This window comes from Protopterus annectens, chromosome 2.part0, assembly GCF_019279795.1.
Source record: "Protopterus annectens isolate FY-2018-M chromosome 2.part0, PAN1.0, whole genome shotgun sequence".
Classification (NCBI taxonomy): Eukaryota; Metazoa; Chordata; order Ceratodontiformes; family Protopteridae; genus Protopterus; species Protopterus annectens.
This window is the reverse complement of record NC_056728.1, coordinates 1,540,241,608-1,540,261,476: the sequence shown is the minus strand read 5'-3', so window position 1 is coordinate 1,540,261,476 and position 19,869 is coordinate 1,540,241,608. Positions and strand designations below refer to the sequence as shown.

Genomic DNA, 19,869 nt, shown 5'->3' with positions numbered 1-19,869 from the left:
CTGAACTTCCCTTGACACATAAACAAAGTGCTCCAGAGAGAGATATGTGCCCCAGATTATCCCTGCACTATAAACTAGAATCCCCATCCATGTAAAAGAGTTCTTCCCTGACTCTATTCAAATGAAACCGTGACAGTTGGATGGAAAATCATAAATTTACCCCAGTCTAGCCCCCATGTCCTTTATGGACAGTCAGTAAGAAAAGTATTATCCTAAATACCCCCTACACATCCTTCGTTACCTTCCTACTGACATGCCCCTTCCCATATTGACTCCCATAATACTTGGGACTCAAGTGGTTTGGGGTGCATGGCTAGGTTTGTAAGGGCCCTAGTGATAGCCTAGTAACAACTTGTGTACCTATGAACATGAGCGTCAACAGAATAAGGCTACACGTACCTCCTTTTACAATTCTGGCTAAATACTACAAACATTAAATCATATATATGTTTACCACTTTCATGACATCACTTGAAACTCATTGGAATAAGTAGAGGTATTTAATGCTTCAGTTATACTTGTGTTTAGAAGCTGTATTGTATAATCTTGTTTATATAATCCATATTATTCTTGTGTATGTAAGCCATCGTGTATTAATATTTTTGATTGTGCTTATCTTCTGGACTTTAGATCCTTTAAGATTTTTAGCAAAGCAGTATCACTGTGTTTTTGTTTTGCAAAGTTCATCTGTCTGAAAATTTAACTATATGATATGCATTGAAAATGTTTTTGATTGTATGTTTTGTGCTGTTATCAGCACTTGGGTTGCGACTGAAAAGGCTTGGTTAGACCAGCTCACCTACCTGGTTAACAAACGAAAAAAAAAAAAAAGCCCACACAAACTTTGTTGTATGCCGAACCTTAGGAATGATCTTTAAAAACAGATTTTTTTCTCCTCATTCTTCAGAGTCTGTCTGTATTTTACTGCTGACTACCGCCTAAGTCAAACTCCCTGGCTATCTACTTTTTCATTAAATTGCAGTTGTCTTGTATCTGCCTGATCTGGTTTTGCAGAAGACCAAATCATTTCCCAGTCCTTAACTGTTGCAGCAATTTTGATATCATCAGCAAATGATATATCCCTTTTCTCCACTCCAGTAGTTCAGTCAAATGTAAATGTGTGTAAACCAGAACAAGCCTCTGTACTAATTCCTGTAGCATTGCAGAGGTTATTGGCTTCTTTCCAGGTATCTCGTAAGTTAATATTATCAGGATTATGTGAAGACAATATAATTTTTTTTATTTCTACATCAGCCAGATGCTCTTCATCCTAGATGCTTGCCACTGTAATTTTTGTTAATGAGTAATTTTCATACCAAGTAATCCCCATTGATCCAGAATTTCAAGAGTTATCATTTCTGCTGTTGAATTTGTCTTCTCCAGCATTCTGGTACTGAATTCATTTATTCAGACGGCGGCCACGGTGGTGCAGCAGTTAGCATTGCCGCCTTACAGCAAGAGGTTCTCCGGTTCGATTCTCGGCTGGGGTGCCTTCTGTGTGGAGTCTGCATGTACTCCCTGTGGTCGCGTGGGTGCTCCGGTTTCCTCCCACATCCCAAAGACATGCTGTATGTGGATTGGACACACTAAATTGGCCCTAGGCGTAAGTGCGTGCGTGTGTGCCTTCTGTGGAAGGTTGGGCACCGGGCTGGCAACTCGACACTGTAGAACTCTACTGCCAATCATGAGCAAACAGGTGATCTGCTGTTGGTGACCCCTAACCGGGAAAAGCCGAAAGAAGAAGAAGATTCTACATTAGTTTATTGTGCTACATTGAAGAATACAGATATGTTTCTGAAGCTGTCTTCATATTAGGTATGTATTTTATTCATTTACTGTTGTGATAATTTATTTTGCTTTGTTTTATGTGTTTTAAAATAACTTGACTACCCCTTTGAGCAGTGCTGTGTATGTTTTTTCCTTAATATTTCTGGGAAGTGTAATTTTGAAAGGCACGTTCCTTAATCAGGTAAGCAAGAAATGTTTTGTTTGGGAGTTGACGTTGCTGATCTGAGTGCAATGTTTTTTTCTAAAGTTAATATGCATGAGTTCACTAAAGCTTTGAGTGAGTTTTTAGACAAAAAAGACTTTATTATTATGATGCATTTGTTTATTGGATTTTCTCTTGCTGAAAAATATTTTAAAATACATTTTTCTAATTTAATTGAAGTCTGTAAGTAACAGCTGTACAAGCACAAGATATGTTTTCTTTGGGAAAGATCTGCAATATTTCTTGGATAATAACTGCAACATTTTTGTCTAAAGCTGAAAAGTCTAAATGTATTGTAGTTTGTGTACATTTTCGTCAGAAGCAAGTCTTTGTTTTGATTGGTTTATTGCAGTTCTAAACTTATTATTCGGAAAGAATTAGTGAATGGCTGCCTAATTTGTCTGCTCTGCTTGATATTTTATTTATTAATTTGTAGGGCACTACTTTCTTGATACCACATTTTGTATTTTGTGTACTGTGCAGTCCCCATGCATGATGTAGTTATTATTGTGACACTGATTCTATTTTGCGTACTGTGCAGTCCCCATTCATGATGTACTTATTATTGTGGCACTGATTCTATTTTGCATACTGTGCAGTCCCCATGCTTGATGTACTTATTATTGTGGCACTGATTCCTGATACAATCATTTTATAATTAGATGTTTATATAATACTAATAAACAAGCCAGATAGTCTGTGCTTAAATTTAATTGTCAATAACTTGTCATAATTAAGCATATAAATCCATCTATCATAAACATGTATTCTATATGGTAATAATATCAAATTTAATTTTAACATTGCTGCTTAAAAAGCACTTGCAATCAAGTTTAAATGCATGAAACAAACTTTTTTTTGATGCAGAAAGTGTTTACATGCATCCTTACAGAGCCTTATTTACGGTGTTAATGTCAATAGTCGGGCAGGAAGTGCTTAAGTTATTTTGGGTTCCAGTTCTATATGTGCTGAATTAGCATAGGTATGTAATTATAATTCAGTTGTGTAAGTAATTGCCAAACTGTTAGTTATTTTTTGTTTGTTCTTCTTTCGGCTTTTCCCGGTTAGGGGTCGCCACAGTGGAACTCCGGTCCACTAATGACTGGCAGTAGATATTTACAGTGCCGAGGTGCCAGCTCGATGCCCAACCTTCAACAAAGGCACGCCCATTCTACGCATGTCTTTCGAACGCCACTCGACCACGGGGAGGACATGCAGACTCCACACAGAAGGCGCTCCAGCCGAAAATCGAACAGGAGAACCTCTTGCTGTGAGGTAACAATGCTACCGCTGCACCACCGCGGCTGTTAGTTATTTTTTGTGAAACTGTTAATCTAGCAGTTACACAAATAATTCCCAACTACTTATACCTGTGTTACTCCAGCATAAGTAGAGTCTGACACTCAGTGGTGCTTCCTTTCGCCAATTAATTATTAATGCTATAAATATGGCTCTGTAAGTTTGTCTTCTGTGTTTAGAAGCAAGTTATAAAAGATGATTATTTATAAAATGGTCTGAAAAAAGCATAAAAATAGTGTTTGCCTGCATAAGGATGCATGCAAGTACTTTTTATTGAAAAACAAGTCAGTTTTGCAACTTTATACATGATCTTGAAATGCATGCATTAACTATTTACAATATAGTTTGAGATCAGGAATTAACTAGTGACAGTATTGTTTTATTTAAACTATATTACAAATTTTAACAACTGGACCATTAGCAAACATATCTTGTATTACAGTCATTTACTGACTAGATCTACGTCTTGGGTGCTTTTGTCATGTCATTGAATTCTTCAAGCTCAGTTTCCATTACAACATCTCGTACTGCCAGTATTTTACTAAGGAGTTATGTTTCTGATTTATAATATTTTTCAGTTCCGTGTTTTTATTCTCTGAAATCTTTTTTTACCTCTCATTTTGATCGTTTGTCTTTGGTTTTCCATTTTTTAGTTATGGCTTCCACAACACTAAAGATAACAAGGCTTACACCTCTTTAATACATGTTATTTTGCACCATCTCAACAAAACATCACTATAATGAGGTTGTATTCTCTTCATAGAGTAAGATTTAGTATATTGTTCAATTAATTTTTATACTGAAGCAACTCCATAGATGCTACAAATGTATGTTCCTCAAAACCACTTTCTGAACCATCACATCTCCAGCATATGCCTTTTGTTTATTTGTGGCACTATTTTTCAAGCCTTGTAGGGGTAAACAAATATTTGCGCCAATACTTCCAAGCAAAATTTTTAAATTTTCCGGATTTAGTTGCATATCTAAGGTTCATAGGTGTTTACTAGGCCAGTGACCACAAGGCCTGTTTAAACACTAGCAATGAATCCCAAATTTCTGACAAGTTCTGATACCCTTGATAAGTGTAAGCATGGGCCTGGGTGATGGACCATTTACAGGTTACCTGTATCCATTAGAGACATGGGTGCCAAACCAGGGATGAATTTTCTGTTTCCTGTCCAATTGCCCAAGTTGCACTTGAATTGGGTTAGAGAGGAATTCTGCTTCACATGGATGGGGGAGCCTTTTCCATAGACTGGGTAGTCTCTGGAATACATATCTATCTCTCCAGCAGGTCCTATTTATATCACAAGCAAGGTTTAAGTCTTTAGAATGGGTAATTCTGGTGCTGTTTGTTTTGTGGATATGCAGGAGGTCCATCACAGTGGGGTCTGACAATGCCCTGTATGCCAGGCATAGATCTCCCCTCAAAAGCCTGCAGGAGACGGACTACAGGGATAGGGCCTTAAGGTGGTCTGCATTGGGCATTTTACTTACGCCCTGTATTCATTTAGTGAGGAACCTCTGTGGATGTTCCAGTTGTTGGAAATGCCTGATTAGGTACATACCAAAGGGGGCATTGTACTCGATGATTGGTCTGATAAATGCAGAATACAGTAGAATAATGACTTCCTTGTACTTAGATGCCATATCTTTGTTTATAAGTTGCACAACATAGAAGGATTTCCTCACCACTGTCGACACATGATGGTCAAAGGCTAGATTACTATCTATGTGTGTCCCAAAGTCCCTGACTACTGAGTGTCAGCTGTAAGGGTGTGTTGTCAATATGATTGTTACCAGGGATGGATGACTTTCCAAAAGATACTATTATGCATTTCTTGGCATTTAGTTTCAGTCCATGGCTCTGACACCAGCTTTTGTCTGTCAGCCCCTCCTGGAGAACATTTGTGTCAGTGTGAGATTCAGTGACAAATCCTAATTTGCAATCATCTGCAAATTTAGTCAGCCAGAGACCACTGACATTGGCTTTGACTTCTGAGAAGTAAATGCTGAAACGGAGCGGTCCAAGGACTGATCCCTGAGGACTCCACTTGTGACTGGCCTCTTTGTAGAGGGAGACTCCCCAATTCTAACTTCCTGGGTCCTATCTGTGAGCCAGTTGGCTACCCACTGGGTGACATATGGGTACCTAACCTATTGAGTTTGTCAACAATGCCTGAGTGGGGTATTGTATCATATGCCTTGGCCAGGTTGGCAGTGTGAACGATTTTGCCTTTATCCATTGCTTTGGTGACCTTCTCAAAGAAGTCCACCAGGTTGAAGTAGGCATGATCTGCCCTTAATGAAACCAAACTAGGTTGGGTCCAGTGTCTGGAGGTTTACTACATCTCTGTTGATCATCTCCATGATAATTCTTTCCATGGCTTTCCATACAAGACTAGTGAGACTTATGGGTCTATAGTTTCCAAGGTCTGTAGCTGGCCCACCTTTGTGCAGAGGGATGGCTGTTGCTTTTCTCCATTCATGAGCCACGAAGGCTGTTTGGAGGCTGCAGTTAAATAGTAATTCCAGAAGCCCTGATAAGTCATGTTTCATGCTATTTAGAAGGCATCCTGGGATATTGTCTGGGCCCATTGATGCAGTGTTCTTGGTCTTAGAGCATTAAGGTCCTGTTCCCTAGTGATAGCAGGGGGAGTTATATTTGATGATATTTTCTGAGGGAAGGTTGAGGAGAAGAGAAGGGGTAAAGTTGGAGCTGAATTCATCAGCCAGGAGGTTTGCTACATCTTCTGGCTTAGTATAGGTGGCTCCATTTACAATGAGCTCTACACACAATTGTGTATTGCCTTTGAGGTTGCAAACATAGCTAAAGAATGCTTTGTGGTTATCCTTGGCCTGGGAGGCCAAACATACCTCAAATTTGGCTTTGGTAGACTTTATTTGTCCTGTAAGTTGTTTGTTTAGTTTGAGAGTGCTTTTATCCTGCTGAGTGCTGCACCTCCTAATTTTTGCAATGATTTTCTTCCTCCTGTTATACAGCCTATTGATTTTGTGATTTCATCAGGGTGGCCTGTTTTTTTGAGTTAGTTCTGTAGTTCTTCATGATGGTTACAGCTGCCTCTGTACAGCTATTAACATGCTTTTACAGGGTTTCTCTGAACATTTCTGCCTAGGCAGCAGTGCTCTCAGGGTTTATGGGGGCTTGAAGTTTTGCCAGGTTATCACTTAATAGCAGGAGGAGAATATTCCAGGTTTAGCTGGGGATCCGGGTTTTATTTTTACTTCAAAGGAGACCATTTTGTGGTCTGACCTTACCAGGGAAGGCATTACAGTAGTGGGTGTGGGAGGACCAGATTCAGTATGTTTGCACCCCTGGTTGGTGTATTGACTAATTTGGTCCAGGGAGTTTGTGTTTACAAAATCCAGAAATCTCTGTGCCTGTACTTTTTGGTGTCATGTAGGATTCCCAGTTAATAGTGTGGTAATTAAAGTCACCCATGAATATGCTACTGGATTGGATGGTTAGTGTTTCTAATAAGTTTAAATACATGGTATGCTTTTCCTGGGTCATAGAGGGGGACCTATAGCTTGCAAGGAAGTAGTATTGGATTTTTCCTATGGTGATTTGAACATGGAGCAGCTCAAGTGCATTGTTCTGTTTGACCAGCCTTGAAGTATATTTATTTTTGATGTAACTAGAGAGACCTCCACCTTTAGTCCCTGCCTGTGAAGTAGCTGGCCTAAATCTGTGGAAGGCATAACCTTGCACTGTTGGTGTGCTCTCCGCGGCTTTAAATCATGTCTCTGACCCCACAGACATCAGCATTCTCTAGGGTAAAGACAACTTCTAGGGAGTGGAGTTTTTTGTTTAGACTCCTAGCATCGAGCAGTAATACCTTTAGATTTTCTTGGTTTTGATTTGCTGTGGCGGAAGTACTTTCAGTTTGGCATTGCTTAAAAAAAGGCAATATGGGGGAAGAGAATGTTTTAGCTAATATTCAAAAGCCTATAGGGGAGAGGTGCAGACTATCCCTGGCAAAGCAGTGTGGTCTGTTGACCATCTCCTTACATTATAACAAGAAGTTGTTATTCTCACCTGTAATATATGACAGTCTGTATAATGTTGGAGAGATGGAAAAATGAGGACATAAGAGAAGCCAAATTAGCTCCAATTACAGAAAATGTCAAATGACACCAGAAACTATGCCAGTTATTAAAGTCAATCATCTTTTGTTCGTATTGTGGCATTATCATTGGAGAAGGTAAAATGCTGATCAATGCTAGGCCCATACCAGCCAGAGACACATATTCTGAGAGCTCCATGATATCTCTGTTCATATAGTCTAGGGAGGTACGTCTCAGGTCATTTACTCCCACATGTACTATGACTGAGTCATATTGGTAATTGTGGTCCAGTGACCTGAGTGCATGTGTAACGTGGCAGATGCTAGCCCCTGATAAGCAACTGACCATGACTTTCTCCTCACTTAGCCTGGTGTGAGGGACATCTGATGTTTCCTTCCACTGCTCTTCTGTAATCATCAACCCTCTTTTTCCCATTTTCTACATGGGGTCGGAGTGGTGGGGGGGGGTCGTGTCACTTGTCACCATCTCTCCCTATTCAGTGCTACTCTCCTACTGTCTTTAACACTCTTGCCTGACTTTTGTGGGTCTTCTCTATCACAGTTCATCCACCTCTTTGCACGACGTCCTCGTTTCCTTTTGTCTTCTTCCTGTCTGTTTTAAATATTCTTCACCAGAGTGTCTTCTCCTTTCCTGCACATGTCCAAACAACTATAATCTCTTCTCTTTGACTTTTTCTGTAATTGGAGCTAATTTGACTTCTCTTATGTCCTCATTTTTCCATCTCTCCAACAGTGTGCATCCTACCACCTGTCTCAGGCACTTCATCTCCATCATCTCTAGCTTCCTCAACTGCTCTGCCTTTGCTGCCCAGGTTTCTGTACCATACAGTAATACACTGTTTTGTACACCTTACTTTTCAGCTTCTTTGGCATCATTCTGTCATACCCTACTACTGACGCTGTATGCCAGTTGGTTGCAGCTCCTTTGACTCTCACTTTCTTCTCAAACACCCCTCCCAGATACTTGAAGCTGTTAACCTGTTCCAATATTTTCCTTTGTCTCAGTCTTTAGCTTCTTCTGATTTCCCCCATTTGCTGTCATTACAACTGTCTTATCTGTACTCAGTTTCATCTCGTGTGCCTTCAGTTTTGCATTTCATTCCCCTATCCTTTGCTGAAGTTCTTGTTCAGAGTCTGCCTGTAATGCCTATGCATATGACAGCTTTGTTGATTTGTCTCCTCTGATCTGTTTGCTAATGTAGTCTATCACCAGTATGAACAGCAGTGGGCTCAGACCTGAACCCTGATGCACACCCACTAGGAACCCTTCTGTGACATCAAATACTGTTCATACTTGAGTTATTGGGTCTTTGTATATAGCTTGCAATAATTCTACTAATGATTCTGGGACTTCAAACCACTGCAGAACTGCCCAAATCGGCTTTCTTAGGACCTTGTCGTATGCTTTCTCCAAGGCTAGAAATGCCGAATTAGAGACTTGAGACTTTCCTGATTTCTAACTTCTTCTTAAGTATCTGTCTCATTGCAAACATCAGGTCGGTTGTGCTGCATCCTGATCGGAATCTGAACTGCTCAACTCCCATCTTACTTTCATCTTCTCTGTGTATTTGTTTATTAATCACCCTCCACAACTTTCTTGCAGTGTGATAGGAGTGATATCTCTGTACTGCCCACAGTTGTGAATTTCTCCTTTGCTTTTGAACACTAGAACTAGTTTACGTATTCTCCATATGCCTTTCTCTCCATACTGCTATGAGTAGCCTCAGGAGCCATTTTCCCCATCTCACCCAAAATCATGATCATATCTGCTGTGATCTCATCTGAGCCTACTGCTTTCCCTGACTGCATTTCCCTTAGTGCTTGTCTTACTACTTCTAGGATGGGTTCCTCCTCTTCTGTCACCGTGGGTCTGGGGCAGTACAGCTTCAATGGGATTTTCTTCATTCAGAAGTTGTTGGAGGTACTCCTTCCATCTGACTTTGATGCCCTGTGGACTGGTGAGTACGTTGTTGCTGTCATCTATTATGAAGGATGTCTGATTATCTTCTTTATCTTTTTCTTTGCCTTGCAACCTGATGAGAGTTTTTTGTGCCATCTACTGAGTCACTTCCCAGAAGCTGGTAGAGTGCCTCTAATGCTTTATTCTTTGCTATTGCAACTCCTGTCTTAGCTTCTTTTTTAGCCAACCAGTATTCCTTTCTAGCCTAGTCTGTCTTTTCTATTTCCCACTTTTCCTGCACTCCTTCTTTCTTTTAATGACTTCCTGAACTGTATTCCACCACCAGCTTTCCTTGTGTACCTTATTTCCATACCTAACCCAGTCACATATCTGTCCTGTATTCCTCACGCATTCTGCTTTAAGCCGCTACCATCTTTTTCAGCTCCATCTATTTCCTTTTCTTCTTGAGGTACTAGATCCCTGAGTAATTCTTTGTTGTGTCAACTTCCAGGTCTTCAGCCAGGTCTCTGTTGACCTTAGATACTTCTCTGACCACTGCTTGCAGTTAATTCTGGCATCACTGGGAATGACTTTGCAATCACTGATTCCATCCCAGTGCCTTTTCCTTACTGGGAGGAAATATGTCTGAGTTGCATGTTGGGTACCTGTGGGTATTCAGATTCAGATCAGATCCAAGACAGCTGCATCACTAGCATCTGATCTGAGCCCCAAGCTCCTCCCCATAACCATAATGCCCCATCTGTCTCATTCCTTCCCTCAGATCTCGTTTGCCACTGAAAAGCTAAGCATCATGGTCACTGAGCTCCAGACAACCTTTTTCTGGGTAAGCAATACTTTTTCCCTTTTATGTTAGAATAGGATTCCCTATCTCACTTTTTTAACCTTCTCTATCTCACGTTGATCATAGGTTGTCAAAAAAAAAAATTTAGAGTTTATCATTTAGTGTTGTGCCTTCCTCTACCCCTTCAGTAAGTAAGCGTGTGTGTGGGTTTGTGTGTGTTGGGCTTCCTTCTGGACATGGCTGAGAACCCCAAGCCTGTCTTCAGAAAATGTATGGAGTGTGACAATAAGCTCTCTCCAGCGGATGGCCACACTCTGTGTGTAGTGTGTTTAGGAATGGCCCACTTAGATACAGCCTGCTCTTTTTGCACGGGCTTCAATACTAGAACCCTCAAGGACAGGAGGGCTAAACTGATGATGAAAGGACTACTGCCTGCTTCGGGGACGGCTGTCCCCGCTACTACTACTATAACTCCTACTGTTTCTGCCCTTTGCCAGGCCACAGGGACTCAACCTCTCATCTTGAGGCCTACGGATTGGGAAAAGCATCACAAGAACAGGCCTAGGAACCAGTCCCAAGACCGCTCGGCTCTGTCAGGGCCTCCTTCAAAATCTAGGACCACTTCTAGGCCCAGTACCCCCTGGCTCCATTCACCCAGGTTTTCTCCGGAGCCAGAGGTGTCTAGGCCACCATCCAGAGCCTCCCCTCACCGGCACTCCCAGCTGGTGTTGGTGGCTTCCTCATCACGTTCCACCCGCAGCTTGAGTAAGTCAGAGATGGACAGGATGATGCAGAAGTTCATCCATACCCAGATCCAGATGGGAGTCTTGCCAGCCCCCTCTCCAGAGGGAGAGGGGAGCTCACAGCCCTTTTTCACCCCCGTAGCTTCTTCTCTGATCTGACCCTCTGTTTTGGAGTCCTTGGATCAGAGAGCTCTCAGGGTAAGGGGATCGGTGCCGACGGCCGGCAATTGCCTTGAGTGTGTTGGATCTGAGCTCTCGGGGCTGTAGCCTCGGGGTCGAATCCGAGGGTGTTCTGTCAGCTGCAAGTTTGTCAGAGCGCAGTCTCCCCCTTGGTATCTTAGCTCCTGCAGGCTCGGCTCCATCTCCCCCATCAGATCCGAGGGGAGTGGCTCCCTTACTTGTTTCCCTGGAGGTCTGCTCTCCTTCGTCATTTGACATGGTGGAGAACGGTCCTCTTGAGTGGGTCGAGACCCCTGACCATTTCCTCTTCAGAATCTGCCCTGACTTCCTCTATTCTGGGTGCAGCTCCAATATTCCTGTCATCTTAGGGACAGCCCATGCTTGCTTTCCCTCAGGGAGCACCCACTTGGGAGCAGCCAGAAGTTTGCGAATCCCCCCAGAGTGCCCCACTGAGGAGGCTCCTCACAAATGAACATGTAAAAGGAGGCACTTGGACTCCTCCCCAGAGTCCCTCACAGAGAACACTGACTTGGAGGAAGGGGAAGGTTCCCCCAGGTCACCCCCGAGGATGTTTCTTTTGGAGATGATATGGAAGTCTTACGCCAAAGAGGAAGGGTGGTCCTCCCAAAAACCAACCCCGGAACGAGGCAGTGTTCCTAGAGGCATTCAGCATGGACCTATCTACCTCCTGGGTGCCCCCCCCCCGCAGATCCACTGGTGGACCTAATCACCTCTAGAGCAGGGAAGGAACCAGACACCGTGGAGCCTATTCCAAAAGGCCAGACAAAGTTTTTAGCCCCCCACTGGACAGGACCAGCTGGAGTAAGGGTTCCCCAGTAGACACTATGGTGGTGGCAGCTGCCACAAAGAAAGAGCTTGCGTAGGAGAGCTCTATGGTCCATCCTCCTGACTGGGAGTCGAGGACGATGGATCGTCTGGGGAAGCGAGTCTGTGCTTCAGCAACCTTCACCATAAGGGTGCTGAATTACATGGCGCACATCATCTGGCTACAGCATGACTTAGTCAAGGAAGTCGCTGACTCATCCCTAGAGTCCACGTCGACAGAGGGCAAGATCTCTGCGCGCATGGCTACTCTGAAAGCGGTTGCAAATACGTCAATGCGCCTCCTTTCCCATGCCACAGAAGGAGCCGCCAGGACGGCCGGGTTCGGCATTGCCATGATGCGACACACCTGGCTCCAGCTTTGTCAATTTTTGGAACCCTTCAAGGCGTCATTTGCTAATGGCCCCCTATGATGGTTCTTCACTGTTTGGGAAGTCCATGCGAGAGACTCTAGTCCAGAGTGAGCAGGACAGGAAGACACACTGTCTGCCATCGGGATCTGCTTCTCCGCCCCCCAAAGATCCTTCTCAAGGAATCAGCGAGGGGCAAAGAAGATGTGATTCTGGAAATCTCAGTTCTCCCGGGACACTCAGGAGTCTTCTTCACCCAGAGGCAGAAGGGGTCCGAAGAACTTCAGGTCTTGAGAACCATTCTCGGACAGACCCATGCAACAGCTTGAGGGGTTGCCAAACTGCTCATCTCTGGTGGCATTCAGGGGCCATCTTTCTTTACATCCAACAGTGGGGGGAGTCCGTTACAACAGACCGTTGGGTGTTACAAATCATATCCAGAGGCTACTACATCCCGTTTGTGAATCCACCTCCCCCACCAAAACTCCTCCCATACATTCCACCCACACAGAGGAAGGAAGCAGCACTCGAGATAAAAAAAGCTGCTAAGAAAACGAGTCATCCAACCCATCCCCCCAGACCAATCCAGATCGGGCACATATTCCAGGCTCTTTTTAGTGCCAAAGAAAACGAGGGACCTAAGACCCATTCTGGATCTTTCCACTCTGAACCTGCCAGTAGCCAAGGAGAAATTCCGGATGGTCATGCTTCAGTCCATTCCGCCCTATCTGCAAGCAGAAGATTGGATGTGCTTGATCGACCTCCAGGATGCATACTGTCATATCAAAATGAACAGGCACTCCCGCAGGTTTCTTTGCTTCCAGCTGGGGGCCAGTCATAATAAATTCAGGTCCCTACCCTTTGGTCTCACCACAGCCTCCATGGTGTTCACCAAAGTCATGGTGGTGGTAGCGGCCCAACTGTGGCTTCAGGGAATCCAGGTCTGGAGGACCTTGACATTTGGCTCCTTGCTGCCCCTACCAAGTGTCTACTATGCCATGCCAGAGATTACTTCCTTCTTCTAGCAAACAGACTGGGCATTACAATCAACCTCAGAAAATAGTCACTGACTTCACTTCAGAACTTAGACTTCATTGGAGCTCGGCTAGACACCATACAGATGAAAGTCTATCTCACCCCAAAAAGGGTAAAAAATCTGAAACTTCATGTCTCCTACATTCTTCACTCTCACCTCCCCTCAGTGGAAACAGTTCTGCGGGCCCTGGGTTCCAAGGTAGCCACCATCAATCTTCTACCCTTCGCACATCTTCACATGAGAGTCCTCCAGTGGATGTTAGCAGTTCAGTGGTTCCTTCTGGATCTACCTTTGTCCCATCTGATATGCATAGCCTGGGTTTGCAGGGAGTCACTTTTCTGGTGGACTCTCCCCAGAACTTGTCCAGGGACATCCCTTTCTTCCACCCTTTCCCACAACCACAGTGACCAGCTAGGGTGGGGGCTTTGCGTGGGAAGGACAGTCCAAGGCACGTGGTCCCTTCCAAGACCAATTTGCATATTGACATCCTGGAGATGAAGGCAGTTCTTCTAGCACTGGAGGCCCTTCATGCCCATCTTCCTCTAGGGACTATTGCTATTCAGTCAGACAACATGTCAGTAGTCTGGTATGTCAACAGGCATGGTGGGACCAGAGCCTAGCCCCTTTGTCAAGAAGCCATGAAAGTGTGGGAATGGGCAATTTCCACCGGTCGCTTTCTTGTGGCAACGCACATTCCGGGACCGTCCGACATTCTGGAGGACAGGCTCAGCAGGGCTATTCTGATGCCTTACAAGTAGTCTCTGAATCCTTCAGTAGTGGAACAGATCTTCCTCCAGTGGGGTTGACCTTGCTGTGATCTCTTCACATCTCCTTCCAACTTGAAATGCAGGGAGTTCTTCACTCTGAACCCCCCTCAGGGGGAAGTCCCCAGAGATGCACTGGTTCATGCTTGGCCTCCCGGTCTTCTTTATGCTTAACCCCCGTTCTCTCATTCCAAAGTTTCTTCAGAAAACTCGCAGGCTGGGGAGCACAGTAATCCTCATTGCCCCATTCTGGCCTCGCCAAGTCTGGTTCCCTTCACTTTGGTCTCACCTAGCAGTTCCACCATGGATCTTGGATCCGGTTTGAGATCTCATATGTTCTTCATGTTTCACTGTTGCAGTCATTACATTTGGGTAATCCTGCTGGCAGGCTGCCCTCAGTCGGCCTGAATTCCAAAGTCTTGGGTCCTGCGTCTGCTGCTGTCGCCCCTTCCCTGACGTCAGGTTGTCAGGGGTATAAAAGAAGGAACTGACGCCATTTTCTTCAGTCTTTCTTGCCAGGCGGTGCCCGAAGCAGAAGCAGTTCGCAAGTGCTGGTCGGCTGACTCCTGAGATTTTCTTGTTCGAATTTCAGATCCGAAGTCTTCAATAAAGCTAAGTACCCCGTTGTGGAAACTTTTTTCTTGCTCCAGACTGATGTCAGAAAAACTAAATAATTGTATTTCTTGTGGAAAGCAAATACCTCATAAGGACTTTCATTCTTACTGTATTCCTTGCCTAGGCCCTGATCACAACGTTTCAGGTTGTCGGTTTTGTGCTAGATTTAACCAATGCACAATTAAGCGTCGGTATGATTTTGCTTTAAACTATTTTGGACGCTGGTTAAATTATCCAGAAATGTCGTCTGATAACTATCCGACTACCGGTGTTCACAAAAAACACAAAGAAAAGGAGAGAGATAAACAACCAAGGCCCAAAACTGACAACAAAGCTTCTCCTAAGCCAGTCGCCGGTTCTCAGTGAGGAGCTTTCGCAGCCCCTGATACCCACTATTTTAAAGTCGCAGGCCGCTACTGACTCCCACGTGGAGTCGGCCATGCCACTGGAAACTCAGAGTATTGGAGCCTCGGATACTATTCCCTCAGATGGGTCCAGAGCTGCTGAGCAGGTACCGGCTTCTGAGGGTGTATTCAGACCTAAACATCTTTACATTAAACCTACTTCAGCTTCAAAGGCAAAGACTAAAGCACATTCTAAAGCAAAGAAACAAACTCAAGAGCCATGTGGACAGGCCTCTATGCCCCAAAAGAAGATGCTCAAAATGGCCGAAGACTTGATTACCTTGATCAGGGATTCCCATCCCCCTCCTGATAAGAGGCTTAGGCAAGAGACTGACTATGATTCTTCAGATCAGGTTTCTATTTCTTCTGATTCCTCTTCTGATCAGGAATATTCTCTTCCCCCCTATGAGGATTCTGATGCTGAAGAATCTATTCCTTCAGCTTCTCCTCCAGAGGACTATTCTTTTGGGGAAACCTTGCATACCATGAGGGAGCATTTCCACTGGGAGAGCCAAGATTTTTCAGAATCTAAAAAGAGGCTCAAAGATTTCCTTTTACTTCCTCAACACAGGCCTCTAGCCATTCCACCTGTGTTAGACATTGTAGATGATGTGTTTTCGGAGTCTAGTCTTACCCCTGACTCCTTACCTCCAGCTCCTGTTAAGCCTGATAGATATTACAGGGTTTTTGACTCTCATAAATTCCTTTTTAAACACCCTGCTGCAGACCCAGAGACCATTTCTCAGGGTCCCAAAGGAGTTAAGGATTCCGCTGCAAAAAACCCTACCCCCTGTGACAGAGACTCTAGGGCACTGGATAGATGGGGAAAAAAGGTTTACACATTTGCTACCTTGGCTATAAGGGCCTTAAATTGTCAGTTTCATATGCTCAAATATCAGCAACATGTCATGGCATTGCTTAAACAGAAAATGTTGTTGAACTCTGAATGTGCAGAAAACAAGGAAATGCAGGATTTATTGCATGCAGCTGAACAAGTTGGAAAGCATACTTTGCAATGTGGTTTTGATTCTTTGGAGGCCTCCTGCAGGGCCGCAGTTATGGGTTCTGTAATTAGGAGGCATGTTTGGTTAAAGGAACAAAATCTGCCTGATCATGTGAAAGTTAAATTATTAGATGCACCTTTACAGCATGATACTTTGTTTGATGTTAAGGCAGAAGAGGTGTTAAAGAAAATGGAGGACAAAGCTAAATCAATGCAAACTGTTAAAGATTTTTTACAAGTACAGCCACCTAGGTTTAGTAGACACTGGCATACAAAGAATTGGTCCTTTCCTGTGTCAGACAGACCTCAAAGGGGCAGATCCAGATGACCTAGAGGCAGATCCCAGGCGCAAGGTTCATACAGCTCAAAGCAATGGGGTGCTTCTTCCTCCAAAGTTGGAGAAGACAAATCACAACCTTACAGGAAACAGTCCCAATGACTTCCCCCTGCCTGCATCAAGCACTTATCTCCTGGCAGCACCCTTAGGGGGAAAATTTGCACTTTTTTCTCAAAATTGGCACATTATAACCCAGGACAAGTGGGTTTTAAACAGTGTCACAAGGCTAGAAGTTCCATTTCCATACCCTGCCAAAGGCAAGCGGATGGCCAGATCTGCCAAAAAATCAATGGGCAGAGGCACAAAAACAAGTCTCATCCCTCATGGACATGGGTCCATTCAGCAAGTACCAGACCAAGAGCAGGGACAAGGATTTTACTAGACTGTTCTTGGTACCCAGAAAGGACAAGGCCTGGAGACCAATATTGGACCTCTCTATTCTGAACACATTCCTGGATATACTAAAGTTCAAGATGTTAACTTTACAGCAGCTTCTGCCCATGCTGGGCAAGAATGCTTGGCTTGTGACTTTAGACTTAAGAGGCATACCTGCATGTCCCAATCAGACAATCATGCAGAAGATACCTCAGATTCAAGGCTGGCTCAATGCATTACCAATTCTCTGCACTGCCCTTTGGCTTATCTACTGCGCCCAGTGTCTTTACAAAGTGCCTGGCACCAGTAATTGCATTCTTCAGACAGAGGAATACAAATATATCCTTAGTTTGACGACTGTCTAATTCAAGCAGAGAACAAGGACATTCTTCTACAGCATCTGGCATTTGTGAAAAGACTTCTAACATGCCTAGTGTACACAGTCAACGAAAAGAAATCAAAACTAGTACCCTCTCAAGAGATAATATTCCTGGGTGCAATCTTAAATACAACTGCCCAGATGGCTTATCTCACGCCAGACAAACAAAGGCAACTGACTACCTATTTCAAGATGTTGGCAACAAAGGCCCAGTTATCTGCAAGAAAAATTCTGCAGGCTTTGGGCTTCATGGCATCATGCATTCTGCTAATTCCATATGCAAGACTGCATATGAGGAAACTTCAGTGGTACCTAAAAAGTGTTTGGACTCAACATTGCCACAGCCTGGAGGCAATAATTACTCTTATTCCCTGCCTGCAACAGGAGTTTCAATGGTGGTCGAGGGCTTGTCACCAGAACAAGGGACAGCCATTCACATTACCCCCAGCCAGGCAGACACTAAAAACAGATGCATCAGATTATGCCTGGGGGTCCCACATGGCAGGAAGATGCATTCAGGGCTCATGGCCCTCAAACCAAATGCATCTACATATCAATCAAAAAGAGATGCTAGCTGTTCAAAATGCCCTGACAGCCTTCAAGGACCTAATTCATCCGGGACAACTACTGATAAAGACAGACAATACCATGGTCATGTGGTATATAAACAAGCAGGGGGGCACACATTCTTAACCCCTTTGCAGACTAGCCATGACTTTGTGGGGCACAGCATTGACTTACCAAGTACATCTGCAGGCACAATTCCTGCCAGGAAAAGAAAATACTCTGGCAGACGAACTAAGCAGAAACCTCATGGATCCCCACGAGTGGCACCTGGATCTACAAGTCTTCAGCATGATAACAAGGAAATGGCAATGCCCGGACATAGATCTATTTGCCTCCCCTCACAACTACCAACTAAAATTATTCTGCACAAGGACTTATCACAGACAAGCATGGAAAATGGACACCCTATCTTTCAGCTGGAAAAACCTATCAGTATATGCCTTTCCTCCACTGCCACTCCTCCCCAAGGTACTCCTAAAGGTCAGACAGGAGAAGCCAAAGATGATACTGATTGCCCCAGACTGGCCCCGCCATTATTGGTATCCAATCCTAAGGAATTTGTCTCAATGCCCAGCTTGGACCTTACCTCAAATACCCCATCTACTGTCCCAGCAAAACAATCAGATCCTGCACAGCCAACTCAGGACTTTAAACCTGGCAGCATGGTGGATAATGTCTTCATACAAAACACACCTCTCAATAAAGCTGTGATGGATGTCATTTTGGAAGCCAGAAGGTCCAGTACTAGAAAATCTTATGCTGGAAAATGGAAGAGATTCTGTGCTTGGGACCAGGCACAAGGAACTGATACAGCTGTACTAAATATTTCTCAGATTTTGCAATACTTAACTGAGATGCTGGACAAAGGCCTATCTTTTTCATCAATTAAAATTCATGCCTCTGCCATTTTGGCTCATTACAATACAGAGCCCCCAATCTTTTCTCATCCTTTATTAAAGCAGTATCTCAGAGGAGCCAACAATTTAAGGCCTCCAAGATGATCACCAGTACCTGCATGGGACCTCAATTATGTCTTGGAAGAACTCACCCTGCCTCCTTTTGAGCCAGCTGCTACTGCTGATATAAAGTTTTTATCTTGGAAAATAGCTCTACTCCTAGCAATAACTTCTGCAAGACTAGTTTCAGAGCTACAGGCACTCATGGCTGTGGAACCTTTTATCATGTTTTATCCAGACAGGGTTTCTCTGAGGACAAACCCGACATTTATGCCTAAAGTGGTGTCCAGTGTGGCAATTAACCAAACCATTCATCTGCCAACCTTTTATCCAAATCCACAGAACAAGGGGGAGAGAATTCTGCATTCCTTGGACGTACACAGACAGCTTAGATTCTACTTGGACAGAACCAAAGCTTTCAGGAAGACAGAGCAATTACTAGTGGCATATGCTGCAGGATCACAAGGAAAGGCCATCTCAAAGCAGACTATTTCAAAGTGGATAGGCCACTGCATTCGTTTCTGCTATTCTCAACATGGCAAGCCAGTGCCTAAGGGCATTAGGCCACATTCAACCAGAGCTGCAGCCACTTCAGCAGCCTTTCTCAGGGGAGTACCAACCAAAGACATTTTAGAGGCTGCTACTTGAGTTCAGTGCACACCTTTACAAAGCACTATCATCTGCCACTCTACTCTAAATCCAGGGCAGGCTTTGCTACTGCAGTTCTGCAGGGCCTCATAGCCGCTTCTAATACTGTTTAGCTCCAGCCTCCCAATAATAGCTTTGGGACTCTACCCAAATGTAATGACTGCAACAGTGAAACACGAAGAACATAGTACAGTTGTATACACTTACCATAAATGTAGATGTTTGAGTGTATTCACTGTTGCAGTCCAGGTTACCCACCCGCCATCCCCCTTTTTTCTGCTGGAACTTATATATATATAAATTTTGGCTACCCATTTAGGGGGCACCTGACGTGGGGCAAGAAAAACTGAAGAAAATGGCATCTGCTCCTTCTTTTATACCCCTGACGACCTGACGTCAGGGAAGGGGTGACAGCAGCCGACGCAGGACCCAAGACTTTGGAATTCAGGCCGACTGAGGGCAACCTGCTAGCAGGATTACCCAAATGTAATGACTGCAACAGTGAATACACTCGAACATCTAAATTTATGGTAAGTGTGCACAACTGTACTTTCTCACCCCTCGGGGAT

At 44.0% G+C, this 19,869-nt stretch overlaps 1 protein-coding gene across 2 annotated transcripts in view; it reads left to right on the top strand.

Moving 5' to 3' along the window:
- INTU (inturned planar cell polarity protein) overlaps positions 1 to 19,869 on the top strand; it is a 1,478,455-nt gene that overhangs the window by 1,031,465 nt on the left and 427,121 nt on the right. The window lies entirely within an intron of this gene.